Consider the following 14,797-nt stretch of genomic DNA (forward strand, 5'->3'; position numbering starts at 1 on the left):
AAGTTTGTGGTAATTTGGTACAGCAGCAATAGGAAACTGAGTTTGCTAAGGTGTATGCACTTGATGACTACGGAAATTTTCATGAACACCGAAAGAATTCAAGTGAAGTAACGATGAATTAGGTTAGCCCTTTCCCAACATAACTGCTGAAGCAAAACGACTTTTGCTGTGGAGCTAAACATGATATAATGGGAAGAGATTCCTGCTTTTCCTCAGGAAAGAACATTTGCGTCAGTAGGAATGAGGCAGAAATCTGGACAGGTGCGTCAGACTGATGGTGGTGAGCAAAGCACTGGGCCAAGAGGGTTCAGTCCAGGCCATTTCAGGACCACCTGGTCTCTGACTTGCTCAATGCAGCGCTGATTATGCAGAGGTGGGCAGAGCAACTAATGAGACCACATGACTCATGAGCAAGTGTGAGTAACCCATAGGAGATTTTGGGACTCTGTGGGAGAAGAAATCCCTGGGGGATGGTGTAACGTTAGAAAGGAAATGAATTTATTCTGGGAAAGGCAGTACAAGCTCTAAGCAAACATAATTTTGCTATTAAAAAGACCCAGTCACAGATATAGAAAACAAACTTATGGTTACCGGGGGATAAGGGGAGGAGGGATAAATTGGGAGACTGGGAATGACATGTACACACCACTATACATAAAATAGTTAACTTATAAGAACCTGCTGTATAGCACAGGGAACTCTACTCAATACTCGGTAATGGCCTATATGGGAAAAGAATCTAAAAAAGAGTGGATATATGTATATGTATAACTGATTCACTTTGCTGTACACCTGAAAGTAACACAACATTGTACATCAACTATACTCCAATAAAAATTTTAAAAATAATTTAAAAAAAAAAAGGATCCACACACTCAAGCTTAGAAAGGGCTAGTCATGTGATATACATTTGAATTTGTCTCTCTTAATGGATTAATCAAGGAGGACAAAAACACAAAAGAAACCCCTGTTGTGAAAAAAAGAGCCAGCTCAGAGGGAGGTTAGCTGGTCACTCTGAAAGAGAGCCTTTCAAGGTGACAGGGAAACTTTAGTCTCAGGTCTGATACCCATTTTGCCAGAAGCCCAAGTCTGACAGTATAGTCCCAGTCCGTTGGACCCTAGAGGATGGACTTCTACAGTCAAACTTAAAAGAGACTGATAATAAACCAGGAATATAGTTTACGTGCTCAAAACCAGGGCACTTCCTCCCTGTGTCTTCCGTCAAGAGCACCTCATTCTCAGTGTCAAGGCAACCCAGGTGCTTAAGAGCCCAAGTTTGCGAGATGGGCACAGAAAAAGAGCAAAGGCTTTAGAAGGCCTGAAAGAATATTTTATCCGGTCAATGAAAAAGCCTGATGAACCATCCTTGTTCAAAAACCTAACTTTCCAGTGAGCTGAACACTAATGTCACTTGAAATACTATTTCTCTCAGTTTCTTGGACTTGGACAAAGCTGGAAGAAAAATGTCAAATGCTGGTATTTAAATCATGTTTATGAACTTCATGTGAACCATATTTAAACACGTTATGAAAAAATGACTGAAAGTACAAGATACATAATTTATATATTATACGTATTATTTTTAGTTTTATTTCTATCCTAAGGATAAAACCTGGTCACCTAGAATTTAAGGGTCTCCTGCCTTCAATAGGAATCCAATAAGCAGTACCTTAAGTTGGATTTCTGAAGACAGTCTCTCTCACTTTCTCTGTCGCCCCGTAGATACACAGGTATTTTGTTTATTATTAATTTCGTTCTCAATTTTTCCATCAACACTAGATCCTAGACGTACCTCATTTTAGCATCTATATTCCAGTATTTAACAAAATAAACCAAACCAACCACCTTTTCTGACCGATGCTCAGGGAATATGGGTATGAATGCTGCTGAGTTCAAAGAGCAGAGTACAACTATGACCAAAGAAGGTTTTCACAGAGACTGTTTCTCAGAGGTCATTTCTTTTACACAGTTGCGAGCAATGATGAGATCCTCATCGCAGAAGTAAACGCGGAGGGCTTCCCTGGTGGCACAGTGGTTGAGAATCTGCCTGCCAATGCAGGGGAAACGGGTTCGAGCCCTGGTCTGGGAGGATCCCACATGACACGGAGCGACTGGGCCCGTGAGCCACAACTACTGAGCCTGCGCGTCTGGAGCCTGTGCTCCGCAACAAGAGAGACCGCGAGTGAGAGGCCCGCGCACCGCGATGAAGAGTGGTCCCCGCTTGCCGCAACTAGAGAAAGCCCTCGCACAGAAACGAAGACCCAACACAGCCAAAAATAAGTAAATAAAAATAAAGGAATTCCTTAAAAAAAAAAAAAAAAAGAAGTAAACGCGGAGTCAGAGGTAATCACTGCTAAACATCAGTTTGGCCAGTCAAGACCACAAAAGAAATGCAAACACATTACCCAAATAGCGGCTGCCATTACCTTTCAAAACGGAGCGGTGTGTGCGGTAAATCTAGCCTCCAGCCGCTGGGCCCGACGCTGACGCCCCAGCTCCCGCTCCCGCCTCAGAGCGCCTGCTGACCCCACGTCGACCCCGCCGCCGACGTTGACCCCACGTCGACCCCGCCTGCGACCCCACGTCAACCCCGACGCCGACTCGCCTCCCGCAGCACCCTCGCCCAAGCGCAGTGTCTCCTCGTAAGCCGTCCGCGCTGAGGGAGGAGAGGTTGCATGGCTCTTGGGTGGAATTACACTTTGGCAATAATGGGAACGCCAGCGTTGTTCCAGACTCTGTTTCTGTTTATAATGGCAACGTGGAAGAAATACTGCTGGGTGTGCAGCATGAGTCTGGACGGAGTAGCCCCAAGACTTCTCTCTGTGACCGCCCACCTCGCTCATAGACCTCCCAAGATACCAACGGAACTTCCAAAGCAGACACACTAATATTGATGAGATAAACAGCTCTCAGTCGGAGGAAGATTACATGGAGACAAAGAAAGACGAAGAAAGCATCTTGAAGGAAAACTCAGACTGGATATGGGACTGGTCAAGTCGGCCAGAAAACATCACTCCCCACCCCCACCCCCAGTTCCTCTTCAAACGCCCGTAGCACACGACCGCGCTCAGCTTGAGGAACACGAGTGTTAGGGAGAAAGGGGGCATCTTCTCTGCAGAGTTTCTAAAGTTTTTCTTCTGTCTCGTCTCCCCTCTTATCTGCTAGCCATGGGGTTGGGGATCTATATCTGAAGGTTTCTGAAAATATCCACCAGCACCTTTTGATGAAGAATTGGAATCCGGCTTTTTCATTTAGTGGGAATTTACACTGGGGTTTGCGACGCAGCTTACTACCATCTTGGTCCTTGGGTGGCTGCACCACTTGTGTCATTCCTTCTGTAAATGCCGCATTCCAAATTCAGTAAAATAAAAATAAGACACTTTAAAAAAAAGAGTGGTGTGAATGAATATGGAGCATGTGGAGTTGAGAGGGAATTTCATTATAAAAATACTAGAACACTCCAGGACTCTGTGTGAAATGTTCATGAAATTAAAAACAAAATTATGTGGAAATTTCCAACAGAGGTGCCTACAACTATAATATATACTTAATCATTACTGGCCTCCCTGATTTAGCCACTCATGTATAGTAAATCGAAACCATGTGAAGTGGGAGAAATAGCAACTTTTGTAAGTGGGTATTTTCAATGAAATAATAAATATATTAAAATAAAGATTTTAAGCCCCTGGATTTCTTGTCATTCCCTTATAAATTATCATAATACGAAAACATGCTTGTTTTGTTTACCCATGTCTTCACTTGAAAAACCTTGCTGACAACCTATTCATTACCAAAGTAAACCATGCCAAGATGATACAATGTGGTCTCTACCCACCAAGAGCTTTTATTCTGTAGAGGAGAAAGTCACATGCAACTTCTCACACAAGGAGACAATGGGATATTCTAAATGAAGTTTTTCCAGTGTCCTTGTTTTGATGTCCTCACTTGGCTTTGGGCTTCACTAAGTATCCCTGCTCATAGAGTTTGTATTTTAGTTCTTTCAGCTATAATCCACTTTTATTATACCTGAGCTCTGTCGATGTGGTGGTAAGGTGGGGGGGAAGAAGAACATTCTATGATCTTCTGATTAAATCTCAATCATTTGATGTGCCTGTGTCTCGGAGGTATGACTTTCACAAGTGTTAATCCAGCCTTTTTACCTTCAGCCTCCTATGCCTTTCTCTGGCTGCAGCATTCCCAAATCGATTTCTTTGAAGCCCTGATTCTAGATGCCTGTTTTTCCACCCCTTAAGTGAGATAGGAAGGCTGAAGTGAGTTCTCGTCCTTCATCTGGATAAAGTTTAAGAATTGGGAGAAGTCCCTTCTACCGGAAAGTAGACCTCTGATATGGAGAAAGCTCTGAGCATGTTTCTAAATGGTTACTCTTCCCTTCCCCCTGCCAGAGGCAAGAGGGGATCTTTCTTGGACTTTCACCATAGACGCGTGATGGGGTTCCTGGAAGGAAAGCCCGTAAAAATGTGGGGTCTCTCTAAGGTTGTTGTTCCAAGCAGTTTTTCACCCTCACACTAGTCTCCACTCAACCTCCAAGAATTCACCAAAATTACCACTTAAGTGTTACTACCAGTTTATGGTTCCAACAGCTTCTATTGCTGTATCTCTCTGGGTGCACTTATCTCTCTGGATGTTGGGTTGCTGGATTACCCTGTAACCTAGTTCTCCGATGGGTCCAAGATGTCATTGTCGAGTTTTTTCTTATCGTAAAGATGGGAGTTATGACTTCCAAGCTCTTTACATGTTTGGTCTGAAACTAGAAGCCACAATTCATTTTTGATGTGTAATATTGAATACATGCATTACCACTGTGATACAATTTCTAACATTCCTATTTAGGGATGATCTGCAAGAAAAATATCCTAGATCCTTATTTCCACCCATTGAAAATGTAACATAAAGTAACAAAAATATGTAAAACACATCTAGGGTAAAACTTAAATATATATAGAGACTTTAACTTTTAATTTAAAAATTAGACACAATATTAATAAAATCCCCTAAATATACGAACAATGCCCCATGCCCCCCAACACAGTACCAGACAAATTAATTTAAACAATAACACAGAAAAAAAGAATAAACAAGAGGAGCCAAGAAAACCATGTAAAAAAGGGAAGAAGACTAAGTCTATAAAATATTTAACATACTGTAAAAATATAATAAAATGAAATGCACAATTTAAAAAAATATGATTGCTGCACTTTTCGATAGGCCAATTAGGACAAAATCCAAAGTTTAGAAATAGACTTAAATCTTAGAGAAATTTACTATACTAGACGATTAGCATCTCAAATCAGTGGGGAAAAGATGGCATTTTTAAAGCAGTTATGTTGGGACAGACGTATAACCATTACAAAAAAGATAAATGTACACTCTCACCTTGCTACTTACAAGATGATAAATTCCAAATGCCCCAAAGATTTAAATATTAAAAATGAAACTATGTCAGTGTTAACAGGAACCATGAGTAAATTTCATTAAAACCTGAGAGAGGATAGAATTCTTCCTAAATATGACTCAAAAACTAACAGTGAAAACTAAAACATTTGATAATTTGACTATATTAAAATAAAACAATTTCATTAAAATATAAACTAGAAAACAATAGGCAAAAGCCAGAAGACAAACTGTGGTAAAAATAAAATACAGAACATATAGAAAGAGCTAGCATCCCTAACATTTAAAGAGCTCCTAAAAATCAAAATAGAAAGACCAAACCCGAAGTGAAAATGGGCAGAAGTTATGAAAAAGAGAAACAAATGCAATTGGGATTTAAAGATACAAAACTATGTTCAGATTCAGACATAAGACAAGGGAAAATTAAACAAGAATTTAGGGGCATTTATGGAAATACTGATGAAATTTGAATGAAGTCTATAATTTAGTTAATTATATTGTACCTCCAAAGGATACAAAGTTTCAGTTATGCAAGATGAATGAGTTCTGGAGATCTATTATACAGCATGGTGACCATAGTTAACAATACTATATTATCCACTTTAAATTTGCTAAGAGGATAGATCTAAAATCTTCTACACACATATACACACACACACACACACACACACACACACACACCACAGTAACTATGTAGAGGGGTGGATAAGTCTTTTATGATTGTGGTGATTATCTCACAACATATACATATATCAAAACATCAAATTGTACCCCTTAAATATATACTTTTTTTGTATGTCAAAGATATCTCAGTGAAGTTGTTTAAAATATAATATTATACCAATGTTAATTTCCTTGTATTTGTAATTTTACCATGATTATGTGTTACGTATGATATTAACCTTAGGTATAGCAAGGTGAAGGGTATATATAAACTGACTTTATTATGTTGCAACTTTTCTGTGTCTATAATTATTTCAAAATAAAGAGTTAATTAAAAAATTAAGCTACACACACTAAAACAAAACAAAAATTTTTTAAAAATAATGAATGACCACTTTATATTTATCTCTCAGTAAAAATCCAAAGGCTTGAAAATGCAATTTGTTGCTAAGGTTGTGAGGTAACAGGCACTCACCTTCATTTTTGGTGAGAATACAAAATAGTATAGCCTTAAGAGAGGGACACTTTCAACACAGTGTTTACCATTAAATTCAGCAAAGCCATGTGCAGTATTGTGATTTATAAGAAATATATATTTGGTTATCCCAATGACCATTTCTCATATATTAGTGGGTCTTTGTCCAGGGTTCCAGACTCACAGCTCCCCAAACCCTTGGAATTTCCTAAGTGAGGAGAGATATAAAGGTGTCTTTTTTATGTAAATGAGATGACTTTGGGTCATCACTTAAGGATGGAGCTGATTGCCAGAGAAGCCAACCAAGTGATTAGATGATTAGACATTTCAGTCCCACCAGGACAGCCCAGGAGAGGAGAGGAGCTAGAGGTTGAATCAATCGCCAGTGGTCAAGATTTAATCATCCATGTCTGTGTAATGAAGCCTTCATAAAAGCCCAGAAGGAGGGGGTGTCAAGAGAACATGTGGAGATCTGGGGAGAGTGGCACACCTGGAGAGGGCATGGAAGCTCTGAGCCCTAACCCCATACCTTGCCTTATGCATCTCTTCCCATCTGCCCCATCCTGAGTTATATCCTTTTATAATAAACTAGTAATCTAGTAAGTGAAATGTTTCTCTGAGTTCTGTGAGCTGCTCTAGCAACTAAATCGAACCGGAGGAGAACGTCATGAAAACCTGTGATTTATAACTAGTGGATCAGAAGTACAGTTGTCTGAAGTCCAAGGAGGGGGTTGTTGGAACTCCAATCTATAGCCAGTCCATCAGAAGCACCTGGGCATGTGACTGGCATCTGAAGGGAGGGGGGCGGGTCTTGTAGGATTAAGCCCTCGACTTGTGGAATAGTGTCAAATTGAACTGAATAGTAGAACAACCAGCTGGTGTCCCAGGAATTGTTTGTTAGTGTGGGAGACCCTCCCCCCACCACACAGGCTCATGTTGGAATTGGGTTCAGGAACACAAAATACCATGTCTATCCCGAAAATGCACTGGTACAAAAATAAAATGTCATAAGCACAGGGCTATTGACTTATTTAAGTTGGCAAGTGATTGAAACCACCCAAATGATCATTGACTATGAGATACTCACACAATATAATCGAAAAAGAAATGAGGGAAATTATTTTCTGGGATGGAGTGATCTTCTGTACATATTTGTTAAGTTAATGTAGCAAGTTGAAGAGTTATGTTTATAGAATATTTTTTTGTATAGAACATTTTGAATTGTAAAGTGGGGCACACAGAGGGAATGTTTTATTTTGTATTGTAAGATGGGGGACATTTATATACATACATGTGTATATTTACAAAAGAACACCAGAAAAATAAACCAAAGGGGGGGGAAATATATATATATATATAATATATATATATATATATGTATATATATATATATTATATATATATAAAAATATATATATATTTATATATATATTAATATATATATAAATATATATTATATATAATATATATAATTATATATATACATAATACATATTACATATATACATAATACATATGTATATATATTATAATATAATAATATATAATATATAATTATATATATACATAATACATAATACATATATACATAATACATATGTATATATATTATATATACATATATAATATATATACATATATAATATATATATAATATATATACAAATATATAATATATATATATAATATATACATATATATATATACATACACTTGTCTGTATAGACGGAAAGGAAAGGGAAGGATGACAGGGACAGAGGCAACATTTCTCTGATATACAACTCGATATATAATTTTGAATCATACTAACTTAGTATCACATACAGGAGAAACAAATTAAGAACCCCATTTTAAAATTTATTTATTTATTTATTTATTTATTTATTTATTTATTTATTTATTTATTTATTTTTGGCTGCGTTGGGTCTTCGTTGCTGTGCACGGGCTTGCTCTAGCTGCGGCGAGCGGGGACTACTCTTCGTTGCGGCGCACGGGCTTCTCATTGCGGTGGCTTCTCTTGTTACGGATCACGGGCTCTAGGCGTGTGGGCTTCATTAATTGTGGCATGTGGGCTCAGTAGTTGTGGCACACGGGCTTAGTTGCTGAGGCGTGTGAGATATTCCCAGACCAGGGAACGAACCCGTGTCCCCTGCATTGGCAGGCGGATTTTTATCCACTACACCACCAAGGAAGCCCCAAGAACCCCATATTTTGAATATAACTCCTTGGTGAAATATATTGTAAGGACAGAAAAAACAGCAAGAAAAAAATGTAGATGTTATTCAGCAGCTTTATTTTAGAGGTAATATTGTTACTGCTATTTAGAAATTATTTTATGTACCTTGTTGGATATAGCAAATAGTATTTTATACTTTTTTCAGTGTAAAAAAAAAGATATAAAATTAAAGAAGTATGAACTTATTTTTATTTATTTTCAAAGTATATATTTTACTCTAAAAGCAACAACAACCCTGCAGCAAAGACCACTATAGTGCCCTCATTTTGGATTCTAAATACCATTTATAAATAAAATGAGTTAAGGCTCCTTGGTGATATGACTGATTCTAGAACTGAGATAGGAAATGTACAGAAGAACATATACCAGAAAGTCAGGAAGCAATAAAAGAACTAATGGGTTGGCCCTAAATGACACAGGAACCCCTTGGAAGTTGATCCCACAGGACAAAGAAAAGACAGTTTGGGCAACAAGTAGAAAAATAACTGGAATTGATAACTAACATACTGAATATATAAAACCCCATGAATTTATAATGATACTCAAAAAAAGAGAACAAATAAGTATACACAAAATATCATAGGTGCTAGGGGAACAACTCATTACTATAAAACAACTTAGAGTAATAGTAGAGGAAAAATTAAGTATTGGTCAGGTGACTTCAAATGACTTGTATTTTGGAATAACCAAAAAGTCCTGATCAATAAGGAAATGTTATTCTTTACAGAAAAATTCCATGGAAATTGAGTAGAAGGAATCATAGAATTAGAAAACATCATTTTGCACTGCTGCTTAAATGACAGGTTTGGGCAATGATAATGAATATATACTACAGACATTTGGTGAATAATGGATAAGGAACTGAATATTTACATGGTATCAATGTATCCCAAGCTCATCACTAGGGAAAAAACACAATGATACAATGCAGGAGTCATTTTGTTACCACCGGAACCCACTGAACTATCTTAGGATACAGCCAGTAGACACAAATCCATATGTGACCCATTTATTTCAACTGGTAAATAACATGAAAAATTGGGGGGGGGGTGCAGAACATAATATTGTTTTATACTATAAGTGGTTTAAGAGGCATAACTAACAATTGCAACGTGTGGACATATTTTTGGATGCTGATTAGAACAAACTATACGAAGACATTTTTGAGCAACAAAAGAAATTTGAATATGGACTGGGTTTAGTAAAGATATCAAGGTATATTTTAGGTATGATAATGGCATTGTGGTTATCTAGAAATTATTCTTTATAAAGACATGCTGAAATATTTAAAAGGAAAATATTAATGTCAGGGATTTGATTTAAAATGTTTAATCTAATTTCAAAAATAAGGACAAAAAGGATAAAGAAAGTGTGGTAAGACAGTGTTAATTTTAAAACTGAATGTTAAAGGTATGGGGACTTATTATGATATTCTATCTACCTTCAAACTACAGTGAAAATTGTATGATATTTTCCAAAGTTTAAAAAATTTTTTTTGGGGGGGACAAAATCCATCACAGTAATTTAAAAATTTCTTTTTGTTGATACCTAACAATTTTTTTGCTTCTTATAGTGATATTTGAGAAATTAACTGCATTTTATCTCTTAAAAAGCCTGCAATGAGGAACTAATTTGAATGACAAAAGCTGGAACAACTGAAAAGCAAAATAAATACTATGGTACTAGATTGTAACTCAAAATATAAATATACCCAAGTTCATACTGATAAATTACTGGATAAATAGAAGGAAAGAGATAAATCTTCCTTACAAAAGAATTAAAAATAATTTATATAGATACTTCCTCCTCCTCCTCAATTGTGGGCTGAACTTAGTGAGTTGCTTCCCAAGAATAGCACATGAAAATGTTAGAAAAAGAACTTTTCAGTGGAGAAAGCTGGCAAACTCTACCTTAGCCAGCAGATCAAGTCAGCACCACCAATGGTAACTCATGCTGATAGCGCGTTCCCACTGATGTGATGTGATGCACTTCTTTGGTACCTTCTCCCAAATCCATAACCTCAGTCAAGTCATGATAAAAACATCAGACAAACCCAAACTGAGACATATTTTACAAAATACCTGATCAGTTCTCCTCAAAACTGCCAAGGTCATGAAAAACAGGGAAAGACCAAGACACTGTCATGGACAGAGGCAACAAATGAGATACAATTAGGAAATGCCATGTAGAATTCACGACTGGGTCCTGGGACAGAAAAATGGCATTAGTAGAAAGAATAGAAATCCAAATAAAGTCTAGTTTAGTTCATAGTGATGGACTAATGCTGATTTCTTAGTTTTGACAAATGCACCAGGATTATGTAAGATGTTAGCAATGGCGACAACTAGGGAAAGAGTATGTGACAACTCCTGTATTATCTTTGTTACATTTCTATAAATCTATAATCCTTCTAAAATAAAAAACTTATTAAAAATAAATTTCTGATCAAATTTAAAAACTTAATATATTATTTGAGTCCTAGCAAAAATAGCAATTAGGCATTAGAAAAGAGGCCTTTACAGGACTGCAGGTGGGGAAGGACACCATTGAACTGCATAATACTAGAGAAAGTGGGAGAATTGTCCTGGGACTAAAGCCTGGAAGAGAGGCAGGCTAATGGGAGCTTTTATCCACTTACAGATTAACGCCTCTGTGGGAGAGGAAAAGGAACCTTGTAGGAGTCAAGTCATAACTAAAGAGAGGGATGCTATACATAGAACATAAGCAGAGCATTTTCCTAGCTCAAAGCTTTTAGCCAGTCACAGATGAGCTTGGGGAAGGCCTGGGAGTTATAAAAACCAGATTCCAGTTTCAGCTCTGCCAGTAATATGCTGACAGTGAACAAGTCATGTAATTTTTCTCATTCTTGATTCTCTCAACTATGGGTTGAAATTCATCCACAGCTTTGAGTCTATGAATTTATAAAGGCAAATTTTTTAATCCCTTTGGATATTTGAATGAAGCTTTATATTTGACAATGACATAAAAATTAAAATATATTGCAATATGAGAGGGATATAAAAATAGTTTCGGTCAGCATATAAAGCTCTAAATTCTCATTTTGGCAAGTCCTTGGTTATGGCAGGAGGTAATTTATCATACAATTACAATGTATGTAGGTTTGACCATAGAGAGTCATGCCTTTAATTCCTGAAGTATTCATCAAACTTGCTATAATATTACCCTCAAGTATCATTCAGAAGCAGAGGAACTTGTTGGACTGCACCATGAATGTGCAGTCAGCAAGGTCCAGATGATGAGAAAAACTACAGCCCAATTTTTCAATAGATGAATTGTAAGGAAAGAAGAGGATTGATGAGGGACTTATTAAAAGAGACTTAAAAGTCATATTAAGTTTAAAAAGGGAAAGGATAAATATAAAAGTATGCATATCTGGGTTATAAAACTAAAAATGAAGTGATCATTATGAACTTCAGGATAATAGTTACTCATGGGGAGACAGAGAATTTGTAATTGTGGTGGGACACATGGATGGGGCTTCTAGGTGACAGGCAAAGTACTATTTTTTGACCTGAGTAGTAGTTCCAAGGGTGTTAGCATTTTAATAATTCTTTACAGTATACATTTGTTTTGTGTAGTTTTCACCCTTTATTTTATTATAATATGTAATAAAATCTTCATGTGTTGCTGGCAGAATGCTGTGTGCTCCATTTACAAAAATGAATAGGAAACTTTTCCTGTAATCAAAGGCTAGAATCAAGTAGAAAAAAAAAGGTGACAAAATGAGCAACAGAAGCTTGCAATTCTTATTATGAAATCACATATTAGATAGAGTAAAATCCAATGGATGGGGTGTAGTTTTGCCTAGTTAAGTTATAAGTGTTTTTGAAGGAGAGATAATGCAACGCTTAAGCTTAATATTTAAAGGTTAATCACCGTTTTCAAATTGACAAGAGGATGGAGCCATCCAGAAAGAAGGGGCTGATTATTTTACTAAAACATCTTTTTTAACAGGTAAAATCATGACTCATACAAATGTAAAATAAATATGTATCTAAGATTTTATTTAACTCACTAGTTAATGAAGGAATTAGTAAGATGTTATAGGTGGTTCACAAAAGAATTCAAGACGCACACACATATTGGTCATCAGGAATGCTAAAATGACTTTACAAATAGATACAAAATTCATCAATATCCATAGGTCAGTAATCAAATGCATCTCTACTGGGCTAATCTGTGTTTATGTGAACCAGAAGCATGAGCATTACTATCAGTGTTCAACAATTTATAGAACTGTCAAATACCTCAAAGACAATGAGAAGGGAAGATAACTCCAAAGGGTGAACTAGACAGAAGGGATGGGGTGAGAAAAGAGGCTGAAAAGGTGGACAGGGGCCATATCATGAAGCTGAGTGAAGCCTTTTATTTCGTATGGCACTAGGGAATAAGCAGAGACAATTCTGAGTGGCCCTGGGGGTTGTTTTCTCTTCTTCTGTAGCTTAGGAATAATTTAGTATAGCAGTTGTGAGTTAGATCAGTGGAAAAGTAGTAAACTCTGGCATTTCCTTAACTAAGACTGTCCCATTGATACACAGATGCTATCTGTCCTCCTTTCCTTATAAATATTTTGAGTGACTGAGGGGAAGCTTTACCCTTGGCGCCCTTCTGTGAAATGTCCAGTGCAGCTATGCCCATGGCAGGCATGCTTTTACGTGGAATAAGGCAAGTGTGGAAGATTTTGTGTGCTTTGCTGCTTCTCTGCCTGTCAGTTTCCTCAGTAAACCAAATGTAATATTTTCACTGTGGAAATGTTAGGAATGTTAGTATCTTTTCCCCCTTTTGCATTAGAGGTAGTCAATGAATTTGTTTTCCGTTTAATTTTGTTTTACTGTTACAAGTAGCAGTAGTAATATTTTGATTTTCAAATTAACATAATCAGATAGAATTTTGGAAGAACTAGTGTGAGCCAGTATTCACACTGTGTTGCTGTGTTGAAAAATAACCAAATTAGAAACTAACACACCACTGTAAAGCAATTATACTCCAATAAAGATGAAAAAAAAAAAAAGGAAAAAAAGAAAGAAAAATAACCAAATTGCTCTGATTGAAAGCAGTTTGGGAAGAATTATGGAAAGGAGACTCGATGTGTTTTCTGGAATGTAAGTTCTTTTAGCGTTCCCTTACCTCATGCTGGTTATACAGTTTATTCTCAAAATGGCTGGTAAAATAGTACTGATTTTGACTACTTGATTGGTCATAGAACATGGGTGTTTCCTAGATAACATCAAATGCTCAGACTTTCAGGTAGAACTAATTAGGCAATTAGCCCTTTACTTGAAAAGACTTATTTGGCGTTATAGAGTTAAATTTTTCATTCAATGCACAGTTGAATGAAAGAGACAGTTCTATCCCCTCTTACTTCAATCTCCTTCATTCCCCTATGATTTATCAGCTGAAGAACTGGGCTGTAGTTCCCCCCACAGCTGGGATCTCACTGCTGGCACCTTCATGGTGCAGTTAAACATGTTCCTCTGTCCTCTGTCATTCCTGCAGATTGGCAGTTGGGTCCAGAGACTGGACATCAGATTTGATCTCTTTGGAAAACTGTAAGTAGAATATGGTCCGGCTATAGGAAGTACATAATGTCTGCTTGTCTCTTTTTGTGATCTTAGCCACCGTTGAAGTTTAACACCTGTATCTAATCATTTGTTGTTGGTTCAAAAAGCTGAGATTTTAATGATATTATTTCACTTTTGTTTGTCAGAATATATCTATTAAAGCAATAGTTTCTCTCATTCACTCTTTGGTTACCAATGGTAGAGTTAATAAGAAATGTAGGATAACTGCTTAATTGTTCCCTTTATTAACCAGTTTTCATTTTAATGGATTAATTTCTATAATCCTCTGCAGGTAGGCAATTCTTTTTAAATATTGCTATGCACCCATAGATGAAAATAAGTTTGATGTATTCAATCCACTCTCGTTATTAAAAGTACTGAAAGTCTGATCGTCCTGTTGTGGTTAGTGGAAGACTAGTAAGTTGGCCC

General features: G+C 36.8%; 1 pseudogene; it reads left to right on the forward strand.

Moving 5' to 3' along the window:
- The first annotated feature begins 240 nt into the window (after positions 1-240).
- Positions 241-3,224, forward strand: LOC132373585 (BCL2/adenovirus E1B 19 kDa protein-interacting protein 3-like; annotated as a pseudogene).
- The last annotated feature ends 11,573 nt before the right edge of the window (positions 3,225-14,797 follow it).

The sequence above is a fragment of the Balaenoptera ricei genome, chromosome 1 (genome assembly GCF_028023285.1).
Source record: "Balaenoptera ricei isolate mBalRic1 chromosome 1, mBalRic1.hap2, whole genome shotgun sequence".
Lineage (NCBI taxonomy): Eukaryota > Metazoa > Chordata > Mammalia > Artiodactyla > Balaenopteridae > Balaenoptera > Balaenoptera ricei.